Here is a 17783-nt window from a genome sequence, read left to right as displayed (position 1 = left end):
ATTTGCAGCTGATACACCAAACAAATAAATAGTCTTTGGTTAGTTCAAAAACTTGCCCAATCTGGAAGCCAGCTCACAACCTAGTATTTGAGTGACCTTTACCCCATACCATCCAGTGAGACATGGATGCGATTACCAAATAAATATAATAAAATTTAAAGTAAATACAATCCAGGGTAATTTACTAAATACACAGGATGAATGTCTCTTAAAAGAAAAATATATAAAAATCGGTGTTAATCTCTCTTTCTTACACCAGTAGCCTTTGGCATCATTCTGTTCCCTGAAGTCATCTCTACTATGTTTCCTTATATATATTTGCCGCTTTGGAAGAGCAAACTGGTAGAGGAAGGAATAAAACACCCATCTGCCTTCTTTTGGTCCTAATACAGCTGTCCTTGTTAAATAGCAGAGATTTTCGTTTACTTTCCAGAAAAACGAATTTATATCCAGAAGTTGCTTAGTTACCTTAGATAGTCACAGCACCTTTTTTTCAGAAAAGCTCCGGACCCCTCATTTATTCTTGCAATATCCCTAGAAGAGATTCTGTGATCCTTTCCCAGCAAGCCACTCTGCTATGAATCCTTGACAGACTGTCTCATCCCTGATAAACTTGATGTGGCTTGACTTCAGCTTTCTTGCTCCATGATCTGTGTAGAAAGAGAACACAGGTGAAATTAGCCTATAATCTTTGATAATTGGCATAGGAGTACTCTGGCTCTAGGTCTGGGTTTTATTCCTTTTTTTTTTTAATAGTCCCAGATCAACAATGCAAGGATTATTCAAAGCAGGATATTTGATCCATGTTAGAAGCATGCTCTACCATGATTTAGGAAGAATGGGACCAGCAACCACTGCCAGGATCCTAGGGTGGGGATCCTTCTGTTCTTCCCTCTTCCTTTCTTCTCTCCTCTTCACTCCTTATATCTTCCCCTTGCTTCTCTTCCTCAAATACCTCAAAGACCAAAGTGGTAGGCTAATGGAGCATGTGGTTCACACTGGTGTTGTAGGTCATTACTCTAGTTTCGTTTCCTCTCCACCTAAAACCCAGTTTATTGGCTTACTAAAATAAGACAAATAAACCTTATTTAGTAGCTTCTAAGAGTACATTTCAGACAAGCTGAGATAAAAAGCCAGCATGCTAAATATCAACCTAAATGTAATAACCAGAGGTCATGCTCCTTTTAGCCATAACCAATAGCAATGGCTTAGCAGAGTTAAACCAATAATAATTATTTCAATGGCAATATATATAATCAGTAATTAACAGTTAAAATAACATTTGCTGCAATTCATTTCTACAATATTTATAAACCAAACTAGTCATGAATTCTCACCAGTGAATTTCCCTTGACCACATACCATAACAGAAAACATTAAACCTCACTTTTACAGTTTTATACATGGTCTATAAAATCTTTGTCTCCAGATGAACTCTCTCCTAAGCCATCATTTTTTTCTCTATTCTGTTCCCAGAGTGATGGTTCCAACACACATATCCTACCCTTGTTCGAATCTGTCAGTGGCTCTCAGTTACTTAGAATTTCTTTAGCCAAGTATGAAAGTGCCTTCATGATCTGGTCTCTGCCAATCCTCTCTTACCCCTCACTAAGTGGTAACAATAACACTAATGCTAATAATAATACCAATCAGACACACCATGCACCAGAAATTGAGCATTAGATTGTTACATAAATTTATAATTATTCAATAAATGTTAGTTCCCTCTACTTCACAGTCACAAACTTATTAAATATTATTTCCCTTGTCTTCATAGGGACCCAAGTAACTAAGTTATAAATACCTTAACCTTCAGCCTGAGCTACAATAAACATAATGTTGACTATGTTAAATATCCAAATTATCAATTTAAATACATTTTAAAAACATGTGAGAGCTTTTTGCTGGGATGTGGAAGGAGATAAGGTGGGGAGGGCTGGATATTGAAGAGGAAATAAGGAGGAGTAGAAGAGTGCACTTTGAGAGAGCATCCCATAAGATTCTGATTGGCTTGCATTATCTTTCTTTTTCCTAACCTTGTAAAAATTACGGATTTACAGATTGGAGAAACATATTTTATGATCTTGGCTTCAAACAGGACAGAGGGTTTTTTTGTTTTGTTTTGTTTCTTGTTTTTTGCTTTTGTGGGTTTTTTTTGTTTGTTTGTTTCAAGTATCCATAGGAAATCACAGTGATTCCTGCATGTGAACTCATACTCCAATCTAGGCCACATACTTCAAGTTGCATTATATCTTAAGCAGAGTTGCATCTCACTCATTTTTAAAAGCAGCCCTGGTTTACAGGTTAACCATTGTATAAAACTGGATTCTAAGCAATTCTGAACTTCAGTGAGCATAAGACTCACTCGTGCCGCTTATTAAAGGTACAGATTTCTGAATTCAGTCTCTGGAAATTCTGAAAAAAAGTAGGTTTGAGGTGGGGCCCAGAGACCTGCATTTTTAATACACTCCCCAAGTGAGGGTTGTGCAAGCGATGACTATTTGAGAAATGATGCTCTGAAGGAAGAGTAGAGATTCCTAGGAATATGGTCGGCATGCTTTTGACGATCAAGCCTGGAATTTCGCTCTAATGTCCCCGTTAACTAAGAAAAAATGGAAGCATACCGGATCACATGAATTTTGTTCTATTTTAGGAAAAACCAAAACAAACACATTTCCTAAAAGTTGTGTATAAAAAGCAAACATTTTTCAAGAACGAACTGAAGGGAAGAAAGTTTGTTTAGGATATAGCATAAAGGACATGAGGCAACATGCTCAACAGACATCTTAAATTTATTTTTGCAAAGATCCATACAAGGTTCAATTTAATAAGTCTTTTTCTGATGGTTGCAATTAGCTAAACTCAGTGAATTTCATTTAGAAGGTGATGAGATAAGATGGTCCAGAAACTTTGCTTTTAGATGACCTAATAAGTGTATTGGATCTGGAAATCCCCCTAAAATAGCCTACATTTGAAATTATCTTAATGAAATTTCAGCATTTTAGTACTTTAGGGGAAGTTATTCCCCTTTCAAATGAAGAAGTAATAGCTCCAACAGCATGATAGAAGCTTTATGCTAAAAATGCTAGAGGTCTCTAGCTTAGGAATCTTAGACAAATTAAATCTTTAATTTTTTTAAGCTTTTTCTATTTAGTATTGTTATTAATGCTAATATCAACAATGGAATATTCTAGAGGTAAGTTTAATTGTTTGTTTTTTCTTTTGTGGTTATTTTGGTGTATCCTGACAATTTATTTATCCTTTTAAATCTTCTAGTCCCCAGTGTTTGTAAAATTTTTGTTTCACTATGGCTCCATTATTTTTAGCATCATTTTGCCTCTCTTTTTTTCTGGCCATGAATGCAACTTTCTTTTCTTTCAATTGGTTTTTGTCTTTCTTTATACTGACATGATATACCTGCTTAAGAATTTTCCGGGTCATAACCATTTGTGTCATGAAGTAGGCTGTAAAATTCTGGGTATTCGGCATTTTGTGCAAGGGTAGAAGCAGATCCAGGGCTGCTCATGGAGGAACTCACAAGCTTTGCCATGAGGAAGGGAGAGCTTTCCATCCTGATGGGAAACCTGGTTGGCTCTTCAACCTCTGTGATGAGGTAACAGTTCCAATTACCATCTGCCCACTGGGTGTTAAGACTTGAGGTCCTTATTAAAGATGTAACTTCAAATGGTCAAATCACCAAGATATCATAGAGTGAAATACAGAAATGTCTAGGAAACCAAATTGTTCATCCAGTTCTTGGGGAGTTCCAGACATTCTCCTTGTAGCAACTTTGACCACCTTCTTGGTGATCCATGTTCACTTAAGGTCTGAGACTTATTTCTTGTGTTGGATAACATTCATTTCTTCCTTTAAAAGTGTTGAGTTCAGGAGGCTCAGTGCTAAATGTACATTCTGAAAGAGTAAATTTATTAACCTACAGTTCTTCATTGATGTGTCACATGCATGTTCTCCATTTTCCTTGTCTTGTGCTTCCCATTGCACAAAGGTTTATAAACACATATATGTATGTATGTATATATAGATATATAATTTTGAATCAAAACTTTTTAAAAGAGGTGAGGTATGATAAATAAAAAATCAAATCCCTCTGTGATTTAAAAGAACTTTTCATTCTTTAGCATGATTCTATACTTCTTAAAAACCATTTTTTCTCGAGAACTATACTTAATTTTATAATGAAAATAAATGTTAAGAAATGAACTTGGAAGCACTGTATCCTAACAGTGAAAAGAATCTTTCAGGCCATCTAGTTTCGCCAACCTAATTTAAAGTAGTGGTTCTCAAAATATAGCATGAGAATCACCTGGAGAACTTTTTGTTAAAATACAGCTTTCTGGGCTCTACTCCAGGTAGATATGGGTGGGATCTAGTTTTGTATTTCTAACAAATGAACAGATAATGCTGATGTTGCCAGCCCGGGAACCACATTTTGACAATACCTAGCTTACAGAATCCAGAATTTTATGTGGGTGTGTTTAGGTTAGACACATGTACACTGACCACATCACTTTCATTTTTTGTGGTTTCTTAGCTTCTTCAGTCTCATTTATTTATTCATTTAATGCCCTATTGTGTAATTTTGCTGCACCTGGAACCTTGAAATGATTTACAGTAGTATTACACAGAAGCCTGCAATCGCTTTCTGTCTCCTTGCTGCCAGCCTGACTCCATGCAGTCTGTTTTCACCTCGCTAGTCAGAGTGATCTTGAGAAAACAGAAATAGAGTCATATCATTTTTCTGCTCAGAAGCCCCCAGAAGCTACCCAGAAAAAAAGGCCCAAATCCTTACAATTGTCTAAAAGGCTTTATAATCTGTCTGACCTATAATCTGTCTGAGAATAGAAGGTACCTCTGATTCTCCTCCTCCCTTGATTCTCTGTAGCCAAACTGGCTTCCAGCTGTCCTCTGAACCTGGAAGCACCTACAGACTATTCCCTTATTCTGGTATGCTCTTCCTTTAGGAAACTGTATGACTAACTCACTTATATCCTTCAAGCCATGACCAAAAGTTTACCTTCTTAAAGAGACCTGCTCACACTTTTCTTTTAATCTCTTACTCTGCTTTGTTGTTTCCAAATCAGTTATCCTTTTGTTAGGTACTATGTAACTTACTTATCATGTTTATTATTCATTTTCTATCTCTCTTGGATAGCACAGAAACAGAACAGGGGCTGGAATATTTGCCTTTTTTGGGTCTGTTTTCACCAATGAATCTCATGTGTCTAGAACAGTACATGGCACAAAGTCATGCTCAAAGAATATGTTTTTAAACCAATGAATTATTTAATTTTGGTTTCCCAAAAAAATTAGTAGTTTTTTTTGGATTTATTATTTGGAAATTCGGCCCAATCTTTAGAAACTCATATATTCTGTTTATGGCTATATATTTTATAATAGCCATGTCTGAAGAAAATGAAACTGTCCCCTAATAGGATATTGATTAAGTAAATCAGATAACTTTGTTTTGTATTATATAGATATTAAGATGATAAAACATAAAAGGACTCAATGTAGGAAAAACAAAACCAAACTCTTTACAGGACCGTATCTACTAATTATGTAGCCTTTTTAAATCTAGATCAAAACACAGACATTAAAATCCTCTTTACCTCAAAGATAAATTATATAACTATGCTAAGTTTACTAGACTCTCTTTAAAACAAAGCAAATTGAAGACTGAATACTTTACCTAAAGTATTTCCCACTCCAAAATATCTTAGAGAAGTACAATTGATAAGAGAGAGCAGTGATTGAGCTCTTGTCACTTACCAGGGGCTGATTACTTTATTTAATATTCACAACAAACATATAAGCTAAATATGATTGTTCTTCATATATTTTAGATAAGGAAACTATAAAGTTCAGAGGGGATAAGTAACTTGCCCAAGGTCACATGACAAGTAAATGTTGCCACCAAATCCTATAATTTTTTTCTTTGGGAAAATTAATCAAAGTTTCTCTACAATGCTCTTACCAATGAAATTCTCCAGCTACATCTTACATGCTCTGTATATTTCCATTCCCTAAAAGACTCCAGCCTTTGACATCCAGTGTTCAAAAATGTTCTCACTGTCTGATACATCATTCACCACAAACTGTCACCTGTTAAAATCCTACTTGCTCTCCAAGGCTCATCATATCCCAAATCCAAGTCTGAAGTCATGTTGCCTTCCTCTGAACTCCCACAGCACACACATGTTGTCTAAAATTTTTACAGGAATTATGTATATCCTATCTTCTGTTGTTATTGAAGATGTGAATTATTGCTTCTACATTTATCATCAAATTCCTTGAGGATAAGGGTGCGTGGACTACCTACTACAGTATGCAGGACATTATTAGATATATGTTGAGTACAGTTGCCCCAAACAAATTTTACAAACATTCTGTCCAATATAGTAGCCACTGACCGCATGAAGAATGGAGCATTTGAAATGTGGGTAGGTGCAAAATTTTGAAAGATAATAATTAGGACATAACATCTTAAACAAAATATATCGTTAATAAAATCAATCTTATTGTTTTCTCTGTTTTTGATATTAGAATCTAGAACATTTAAAAGTACATGCATGGGACTCATTATATTTCTAACGCACAGTGTTTTTTTCAGATACACCTGCCCCCTTCTCCATCACTCTCCTTCAAGGGATCAAACCCACGAACAAATGCAAGAATTAAGCAAAAAGGGCAATCCCCTATTCTGAGATGTTCTAAAAGAGGGAGAGGGCTCTCTCTGGATCAACAGTTTTTCTATTTTATGTACTCAGATTGCTGCTTTTGTCTTTAAGTCATAGGATTTTGATCTAAGAAACACCATAGTGAAAAAGCTACTTTGTCCATAACACTCACTCTGTGTGTGTGCAGTGGAGCAGAAACCACATGCAAATCAGAATATAACAGAATTACAGGAGGCTTCTATTTTGAAGTACATTGGCAACATGGCAAATAAAAAGCAAACAGCATTCTCCCAGCAATCCCTGATCTCTTTCCTATCCCAACATCAGTCATAATAGAGAGCCCTATGCATTGCCCTCAGCCACATGTCTCCTACTGCTTGCTGGTACCATGTGCTTTAGGCAGTTTCTTTCCAGGCAAACACAGACTGTTTACTGACTGTAATCAAAATGACAGCGCACTGTTTTCACAACTGAGTGTTGAAAGTCGATTGCCTTTTTTACTTGGCAACCTGAGGAAAATTGAGAACTGGGAACTTGAGGTATAACTAACATTACTTCAAGATGGTGGTGTTGACTACTCCACTTGTTATATGCACTCCTTTGAGACTTAAAATACAGAGGATTGGAATTTGTCTAGCTCAGAGCAAAAAGGTTGTAATCACTGCTTTCAGATGGGTGCAGATGGTAAATCACACCAGAGCACAGGATGATTTAGGTGTGTCTGAAGTTCAGCTGCCACGTGATTCTTATCAGCATAAAACCAATCACAGAAAGAGGGCTTCCCCACTAAGCGTGCCCCTTAGATACACAGCTGTAATGTTAGAGAGTGAATCACTCTAAGATGGTGCCACAGAAGATAATGCAATATACTAGAAAAGCATGCCCCTGCCCTATCTTTCTTAGAAATGAGATTTAATGAAAAGATAAGAGAGAGGAAAATGGAAGGAGAGATATACAAGTTGCAGTTCAGACAACCTGTGTTCTAGACTTGTCTCTGCTATCACTTGCTGTGATATATTGAACACTCAAGATCCCAGATGTTTAGTGTATATGTGAGTAAAAAAGAAGGGAGAGGTGGGAAATTGACCAATTATTTTGTAGCACCTATTTTATTGCTAAAACTCTATTTCAGTGTCCAGACTTTGGGACTCTGTGCTAGGCTTACTCAAAATGTTCATCCTTTCTGAGAGAAACTGAACTGTGGGTATAGCAATACCTGTATACTCTGAACGTGGGCCATGAAACCTTATACCAATCATGTTCCTGAGGTAGGTATGCCACATCTATTAGAGGATATATTCATTTTCAGAAGACTTTAGTGAACTAGGTGCTTGCATAGGTCCTCTCCAGCCCAAATTTAAACTGTTTCTTGATCAATAAATAATATACATGCCTTGAGTAGACTATAACATGAAGATCGGTTGCTGAAAAGAATGATCCCTTGAATCCTTTCTAACTCTAGATATTCAATTTTGTACACATGACTTCTTCATGAAATGGTAATATAAAAAAAATCACCTGAGAAATTCCATACAAATTGCAGTTAATAAAAACCTAGAAAACTTTAAGTCTGGATTTCAGAGATATATGACCAGTCACTAGGCTAAATCTTCCCCATAAAGGGCCCTTTGAAATAAAGAAAAGATGATAAAAAGTCTTTCCCAGATCTGAATTCAGGACCCAGAGAACCTGTGTTTTTCCTTCAGCCTCTGAACACATCATTGGCACCAAAATAGAGCAAAGGATTGTGTGCACTGCCCTGATTTAGGTGTGGATGATGCCACTTACTGCAGCGGGGAACGCAGAGTAAATTATCCCTGCACGTAAGGACAGGAAGGGGATGCTGTTCAGTGCTCAATTCTTTTGACGCTAAAGGAGACCTAGAATGCCACAGGTAAGAGAAAATTACATATGACAAAAAATTTTGTTTTAAACAGGGATTGTAGCAACAAAACTTCTGAAGACTGGCGTGGTCTGTCTGTCTTTAACCTCCTGAGAATAGAGGATCTGGTAAGTAAGAAACTGACTAGTGAGGACAGTAGTCCTGAAGAGAAACCTAAGAAGAGATGAAAGGGGAAATACCAGAAGGGAGAGATGCCCTGCCGTGTGCCAGGTGTGCCACCCGAACTGTCTCAAGGGATGGAGGACTCAGGACCCTGACAAAATTGCCAGTGCAAAACCGAACATTGAGTTCACTCATTCTTCAAGTGCCACTCCCTTTAAAAGTAATAGACTTAATTTTTTCAGAACAATTTGAGGTTTACAGGAAAGTCCATTGGTAAGTACTGAATGCCCACATCAAGTGCCCTTTTTTATGTCTTAAATGTCTGTCTTCAGAATTTTTATTCAGAAATAAATTGAGAGAATAAATAGAAAATATTTTGTTAAGTGTGAAACTTCCCAAATTTAGCTTTCTTGAGGGATATGGATTGTTGGGGGAGTGGGGAAGTGTATTATTTTCTGATCAAATTGGTCCCACAAAGTGTTTTCTGAACTGGCACCACTATCATAGATTTAATGGGATATTTAAAAGAACGTTGTCTTACAATGACTCAGGGCAATTTTCAGATCCTGAGTAGGAAACCATACTTTACAAATGCGTAAGGGGAAGCTGACTATTGTTGTTTCCATGGTGTATCTTTAGTGTTTATTTGCATGAGAATCTGCATCTTGATTTGGATGTGCTCTGCCACTTTTCATTTACTTTCATGCATTACCCTGTCCTTTTCAAAATGTACAAAGTGCTTTTGAATAAAAAGTTGGAATGGTTCCTTAAAATAATCTAGTTAGTTCTTAAAACTGCCAACATTTTGGTAGGGGGGAATGGTTATATCAACCATAAATTGTTCACCCCCTACACTGATTGTGTTATTTAAGGTGACCCTTCTTCACAAAATCATCCTTCCCTGGCTCAGGCTTTCATTCTTACCAATATCTTATTGGTTTCTTATTTATATTTTTATTGCAGGCTGCCCAAATACTTTGTGTATAAAGCTTGGATGTAATTTTTTTTAAGTGAATAATCCAATCCCAGTGGAAGAACACAAGCACTGTGTCACACATAGTCATCAAAACCCTGGCCTCAAACATTGATACTGTATTTCTTCTGTTTACCACAGAAGCACCAGCCACCTGCCTCAAAATGTGGATATTTTCATCCTAAGACTTAACAGATATTTTCTGTTATCATAATCATGTTACTGACCACATTGGCAAAATGTCAGAGGTTCATGAAGACTGCATAGTTAAATATTAATATTAAATTATGATCCTTTAGAGAAGACTTTAGGATAAAATCTTCTCTAAAGGACTCGTAGAGAATTGTCCTCTCTGTATCTTACCCAGCTGTGGGAAACCAATCTGGAGCAGCAACTTGGGTGTTAAACCAGGAAATGTATCCTTAAAAGCTGAGTCATCTTAGGAATGAGATTCTTTTTAAGAAATGCAATTAATTATTAATTTTGCTCCTCTATTAGATTAATTCACTTCTTTCTCAAATATACCATTTACTGAAAATACCTTTTAAAATGTGTTTTGGCTTTAAAAAATACATTCGTTTACAGAGTCTGCCTTTCCTCCAAATCTGCCAAAATTGCAGTTTTAAAAAATTAAAAATCGAAGTGTTTTGCCTCCAGCTAGTTATTTGGACATTCAAAGAATATCTTTCAGTAGACCTACTCTTATTTGATTATTTAAGACAATTCTCCAGACAGCAATTTATAAGTATGAAATAAATCAGTAAGCGAATCTATGGTTATACAAACTGAAATTGTTGATGCTCAGTTCCAAATGTGTACATTGTATGGTTAGCTTGCAAAATATAGTATAGTCAGCAGCTGGATCAACTTTCAAATAGATTTGGGGTAATACATGAACAATTTCAAATAAAAAAAAATTAAACAGGTAAATAAATGCCAACGCATTCAACCAAGGGAGAAATGGACACAAGCATATTTTTTGTTGCTTCCTTAAGTATTTGCATAGTATCTCTACACATGCCCACTGATTAGCACTTTGAAATTACTTTGAGAAGCATTTGTCAACTATCTTTCACTTCTCTAGCCAAGTTTTCATTGGCTCCTGTTATTTTTCCTTTGTCTTTCTCTAGTCAGTCGGCTTTCAAACCTGGCTGCACATTTGAACTATAATTGCAGAGCTTTTAAACAAATACTGATACCCAGATCCTGCCTCAGAGAATCTGACTGAATTGGTTGAAGGTGGAGCAAAGCACTGCTCTCTTTTAAGTTTTCCAAGTGATTTTAATGTGCACCCACAGCTGTGGGCCACTCCGTAAATAAGCTCATCATGTTCTTCCTCTTTTTGTTTTCTCTCAGTATGTTTGCATATCTCTTTCCCTGTAGCTGTTTTTTCCTCCTGATATTTTTATTGGTGAAGTCCTATAAATCTTTTTTTTTCATTTTTTTAAAAAATTTCCTATTTACTGGCCATGAAGTTCTCATTCCAAGTATATATATATATATTTGATTTGTATTATTATCCAATACTATTCAGGATTTATGTCAGTGAAAGAGAACACAGTATGAGTGTGAATTATATTTTTGCCTGTTCTTTCAATGCTAATTTAATAGTGTACGTTAATTTTTGGTATAAATATAAAAAGATTGATAGTAAAACCTAAGGCCATTGTCCAAACCTGATATTAAGGAAGGATTAATTTTAAATGTAAGTATTATTGGCTATAACTAAAGACAATAAAACATTTTAGAACTTTGAGATCATATAGGACTCAAAAATATTATTGATATGATATATATCATATCATATTTTTCCATTTCACAGGTAAGGATGGCAATGTGTTTGCCCTAAATTTTGAACTTTATAAACAAATTTCAATCATCTTTAAAGAACAGAACAGAAGTGGGACTATTACATATTGCATTACATAGCATAGCAGAAACAAGATATCACTAGTAACAGAAGCACTAATAGCAATAGAAAAAAAATTGATGATGTTGAGTGCCGTGATTATGTTAATATCAGGAAGAAAACTAGAAATCAAGAAGTTAATGCATAGATTCAAGGACTTGAAATGAAACAGGCTGGGTCTAGAGTAGGAGAAAAGAAATCTGAGTACCAATGTGGCTGTGCTTCTAAATATGGCCTAGTGGTTTCCTCTCAGTGAGGTTTATTTTCCCTCACTGGCAAAAATGCTGGTTAGATTGGCAACAGAAGAAAATGAAACCTTGCAATTCCTTGACCAGATCCTGCCTATACATGTGTTTTATTGGATCTATCTTGTATTAGAAATAATTTGAAATAGATGACTACATGTAACAACAGAGGGAAATCTTTACTAACAATTTGGATTTTTCAGTTTCTTCAGAGAAGTCATTTGATATAACAGTCTCCTAACAGTGGAAAGGCGTTTTCCATTTTTAAAAAGGGCATGCATGCACTTTCTAGTTCCTCACACCCAAACCTGAATGGCTTCACTGCTTTGTCCTACTTTGTTCATGTGGGACATTTACGTTCCTTTCTTTTAGAATTTATTGTTTAAGGTCATTTCCAACCATGATATAAGTTCCATGAAAAGAAAATGCTTACAGTACTTGTGAACATCTTTAGTTAGGCGTAATAAAAACAACTTACACAGAGAAAAATAAATGTCACTAGCAGAAACACCAAGGAAGCCGAGAGAAACTAACCAACAGGTGACTAGGTCTCAAACTGTGGCTTAAGCCCACAAAACGTGTCTTATGCAAGAATATGTTGGACTCTAGGCCAGAGGTGCAATGTCACTCTTAGAAATACAAATTGGAATTTAGTGAATTATTTTAGTTCAACTCTTTCTTGGGAAAGGAAAAAGACAAAATGTTCCGTACAACCAAAGTAAGAATAAGTATATTCTGAAAATCAGGAGATTAAAATTCCCAAAAGGGAGCTTGTTGGCAGAAAATGGCCAAAGTTATTTAAAGAGTGACTTTGACTTCACCCATTGAATAAAACAATATTAAACCACTATTTAATAATTAAGGGACCATCATTTGTCTAACTTTGCTCCAGCACAGAATTTAATCACATGAAGGACTCCCTATATGCAGTCTCCAAAAAAAAAAAAAAAAAAAAAAAAAAAAGAAAAAGAAAACTTAATTCAGGTCTTCCAGATTTCATAAGGTTTCTCTGAACTAAAACCCCTGAAAATTCGCTTATACAACCACAACCAGCATATGTTTTTATGTGCTGTATTTTAATATTGTAAATTTGATTGTAAGTTACTTTTCAGTCGTGCTTTATTCATGGATCTTGGGTAAAACCTTCTTTAAAATTTTTTCCATAATATCCTTTATGTTTTCAAATCCTTAGAGGAAAGAAGTGGGATATAAAAAGTAATCAAAAAAAATACTTGGCACATTGAAACTTGTGGTATCCAGTTAAGTAGGTATTCATATAAATTTTAAAGAATTCTTCTACTTTATATAATTGTATGTCCGATGTAGTTTCAAATTTCAGATAACCAAAGAGCTGGTCCCTATCAGGAAGTTGATAAAACAAAGTATGTCTGTGCTTAGCCAAAGAGCAAGATTGTCTTTAGTGCTGTATTTTTAAGTGGAAACACTATTCTGCTCTGCAGTAGGTGTCTACACTTTATATATCCCATTAAAATATAATCAAAGAATGTGTTAATTTCATCCCAGAGTGAAAAATATTGTCAGGTAAAGCTTAACTAAAAAGTACTTTCTCAATCAAAGATAAATTTGTGAACCAGCAATACAAAACAAGAATATGATTGGCTATCTTTCTTCCCAAATGTTCGAACTACCTCAAGTTGTAATTGTTAAATCTACCTCAAGAAGTAGTTCAGATGTCAGGTTCTATATTGATTTGCCACAAAAGTTGTTTATGAGGTAAAATTTAAGCATGAAATTTTGAAAATAAAAGCAAAGTTAGAATTAAAATTAATCGAATTTAAAAAATAGAAACTAAAAGTACAGAAATAAACTGTTAAATAATTATATTTCACTGATAGGTGGGTAATTAATCCTCACAGTTTTGGAAAACTGGTAAAACAATCAATATTAAGGTGAGAATGAACAATATATCTTTAGATGGCAAATGAAACATGAATTCCCAACCCTCAGTGAGTTTACGTTTCCATACATAAATGATAATGAGAAAAAAAGTAATCTTCACAGTAACCCGTGTAAAGAAATTTCACTATCTAATCACAGGTTCCTTTTTTGGCGAAAAAAAAAATCTTTAAATGCTTATTCTTATGGATGCTTTCAGTTAACTTCAACCCTAAAAATAAGAACCTGTAAGCGCTGGGAGTGACCTAGAGCTGAGAAGGAGATGAGCAACAGATTACGAGCACCACATTAGTCTAGTCGAGAAACACTACCCTCATATTTTTAAGTCTCCTAAGCTCTTAGCTCTCTCAGATCTGCCTAATCAAGAGTCCATTTAGCCATCTTGGCTGCCATGAAGATGAAGCTGACAGCGCAGTTAGTTGAGTCAGTTTAAAGAGGCCCAGGATGGTTGAAGGGAAGGATTAGGAGGCCTGGGGTGCTGAAAGTTCATCCCAATTCTAGCTTCCAAAGACCCAGTAGCACACAGCTGTCAGGAGCATGAAGCTGCACTTAGAAACAACCTTTGGGGGAAAGCAAGGATTTTGCACTACGTCAACCATTCGTCAAACACGATTTGCCTTTCCACATCTTATTGTACTGTTAATAAAATTGAAGCAGTAGAGGGTTTGTGAGTTGATCAAGTAGCCAAGACCTTCCTGGGAATTAGGTTCAGTTATCTGGTGGTCTTGGTAGAAATTACTTGGCATTTAAATGAGGTTTTGGTGAAACCTAGATTCCCTTTGTGAATCTTTACAGAGACTTTTCCTCTAACAGGTATATCCTCTTAAGGAAATGTGAAATAAGGCCCTTTGCCTCTATTATCATAAGAAAAAGAAAGTTTTAAATTCCATGATAACATATCCGGCATAAATGACTGTCTTCTGGAAGGTATTATGAGTTCTAGAAACTCTCCAGGAATTGCCTGGAATGTGAACGTTAACTGATATTATTACAGGTACACAAAAATGCTGTTTCAGTGAGGGCGGGATGAGAATTATTCACTTTTCAGGTACACAATTATTTGGCAGTTTTATTCTATCCTTCCTGTTGCGGTGGAAGATATGATATCACCAGCACTAACAATAACAACAATGATGAAAATTTATGCCTTTATGTTTGTCCTTTTCTTTTTGATGTGAGTTAGGATGGCAGGGGAGAGAGGGAAGAGGTGTGTAATCATGCTCCAGGATCTATACCAAGCACTGAACAGACATTATTTTAGTTACGCAATCCTGTAACACAGGCATTATAGATGATGCAATAAAGGCTCAGAGAGTTTAAATAATTTGTCAAGTAATAGTGGCGATAAAGGTGACCTGCCAAGCTCTTGCTCTTACCCACTTCTCCGTATTGTTCCCTACTTGTTTCCACCACAGAAGGAACTGGCCAGGAAACACGCTATTTCTGTTTTCCGGCTTTCATGTTTAGCACAACGTCCATCATAATTTACAACTCAGTGAGAGTTAAAGTTGTATCATAATTAAACTGAGAAACCAACTGAAGAAAAATCCAAATAAATGAGTATCAGAAAATTTTAAAAACAAAGTGATCTTATATAGCTTTGATTCTAATTCCCATCCTTTACAGGCAAGGAAAATGCTCTTCAGTGATACTTGGTGCCTTTTCCGAGACAACAAAACTCATTAGTAGCAGAACTTGAACCAGACCCCAAGGCTTTCAGCTCAGAGTTCAACCTTTTTATCTTCAGTACTCAAATAAATCACAGCATTTTTCTCAACTTTACAAATGAAATCACCACCACATTATTTTAAAGAGTAAGATATTCAAACTCGTTTGATACATTGTTTAATCAAAAAAGGCTCAATTTCCAAATTTTTTGAAAAAGCGCATTTTGTGAAGTAAAGAACTGTATGTGTATTTGCTTTTCACATGGCGCCCACATGTATATAGATGAGTAACTAAGAGTCTGTTGCAACTATACCAAGAAAAAGAAAAGCGCTAACATTTGGGGCCAAAATTAAGCATTCATTCATAAATGTAAACCAGTTCAATCAACACCAGCTCTGGTGCTTACACAGAACAAAGTTACTCACATTTAGTCACCTGTAGAGAAGCATGGTGTGTACAGCACACTCAAGTTAATTAACAGCCATTTCTGGGAACCCTGTCCAAAGAAACAGTTTTCTTTATATTCTATGGTAGGAATTCTTCTGAAACAGACAAGACCCAGGGCTCTCCTCTCAGGCAACCACTATTTTGAAATGTTTTCAGAGGGACTATTATTGCTACTCAGTGTAAAATATTAAGTGAGATGTCAATATTTTTTAACATATCATTAGAAATTGCAGTTTGGAAGCCTCAAGTTCTATTTTTGAAGCCCTTTCAGCCAGTACTGACTGGAAGCCCTGTTGAAACCAGAGGTCTTCATTTCATATAGGGCACACAGTATTTGTAATGAATGTGATGAAATGTTTCCATGCAAATTCCTGCAAGCACTTACGCCTTTATCTTTGTCCTCATAAGCCACATTACACTACCTGTTGTGTATTTTAAAATGTTGTATGATTTTTAAAACTTATCTTTCAATTAATACCTATAGATTTTTTGTCAATAATGTCTTGTTCTAACTGAATGAAATATTTATGACTATGACATAAAATATTCTAAACACAACTACAGAAAATATGGGTCATAGATAAAGTATATTATTGTTTTATGGCTCCAGTCGTTCTTCCTGGTAATTAATAGTAATCAGTTGTTAAATATGCACGGAAAAAAATAAACAGAAATATACCAAGCTCATAGAATAATTAATCAAACAGATATAGTAACCTTTAAATCAATAAATTAAAACATAAACATTTAATATAAAATGAATATATTAAAGGATAAAGATGTAGCATATTATGGAGCATATAGAAATTATGTTACTTTTCGAAGGTTCAACCTCTTTTAAATGGTTAGTATTGGTGTTCTTCCCTCTATGAAAAGAGATTTTACAGAAAAATGATAGTGTGCTTCACAAAGCCAAACACCTCTATATTGTTATCACTCCCTATATGCATGGCCTCCCTAGAGCTTTTAAATAAAAGACTAAAGCACAAGAATTATAGTTCCAATTTCACTATACATTTATGTTTCAAAAATACTGGACACACTGGGCATTTAAATAGATGGCATTCAGCCAGGAAACTCATTAGATTAGCTTTAAGTATAATAAAAATATTTTTTTTCTGAATACAATGAATCATAAGCATCTACAAAAACACAAGACCATTGATGCCTCGTATGTAACATAAATCACCATTTCCAGACAGGCTCTATTTTCTTTGAAAGATAAAGAAATAGTAAGCAGTTTACACACCAAACGATGCCTTTGGTTCCTACAATTTATATTTAAACAACACTGGGTTAAAAATAGCAGCATGAAGATTTAAAGTAAGAAAAATGACCTGGTAGCTAGATTCCATGGTGCAGATAATGAAATGTTTTGTCAGCTTACCTGGTAAAATAGAGCCTTATGAATTACAGCATAACAAAGCCCAGCATCCAAGATGGTTAGAATATAACGTGTCTTCCTCTGCAGCTGTTCAGCCTTTTTTTTTTTTTTTTTTTTTTTTTGACCACAGAGGTTTATAAATTAATTACAATTTTTTTCTTTCTTTCTCTGTGGACAAGAAAACAAAGAGACCTTTCCAGAATCCTCTCTGCTTATGCCTTCGCTTCCTGTTCTGAGATTCACTCTATGGTACCCAACATATATCAGAAAACAGCTTTGAGGAAAAAAAAAAAAAGAAAGAAAGAAAAAAAGGCTGATAGCACTCAAAGTGGTACCGCCATCTACTGGCGAACACACACAAAATTGAACCAAAGGAAAAAACATTGCCATTATTCTCTATCATAGGGAGGAAAGCAAGCCTGTGTGAGGCATTAGTACTCAGGAAAGTGCCCCAAGATAACAGCAGAGAGGTGATGTGAGCTAAAATTTCCCAACACACTAAAAAAAGTAACTTATCTATTACATATAAATATATAT

At 35.4% G+C, this 17783-nt stretch overlaps 1 protein-coding gene across 1 annotated transcript in view; it reads right to left on the bottom strand.

The window, feature by feature from the left end:
- SCN3A (sodium voltage-gated channel alpha subunit 3) overlaps positions 1 to 17512 on the bottom strand; it is a 108961-nt gene extending 91449 nt beyond the window's left edge. The window contains exons 1-2 of the mRNA XM_074399577.1: positions 17250 to 17512; positions 469 to 650 (exon numbers count right to left, since the gene is read on the bottom strand). The gene's annotated coding sequence lies outside the window, so the exon portion shown is untranslated. The remainder of the gene's footprint in view (positions 1 to 468; positions 651 to 17249) is intronic.
- Between the last annotated feature and the right edge of the window lie 271 nt (positions 17513 to 17783).

The sequence above is a fragment of the Saimiri boliviensis genome, chromosome 5 (assembly GCF_048565385.1).
Source record: "Saimiri boliviensis isolate mSaiBol1 chromosome 5, mSaiBol1.pri, whole genome shotgun sequence".
Classification (NCBI taxonomy): Eukaryota; Metazoa; Chordata; class Mammalia; order Primates; family Cebidae; genus Saimiri; species Saimiri boliviensis.
This window is presented reverse-complemented; position numbering and strand designations above follow the sequence as displayed.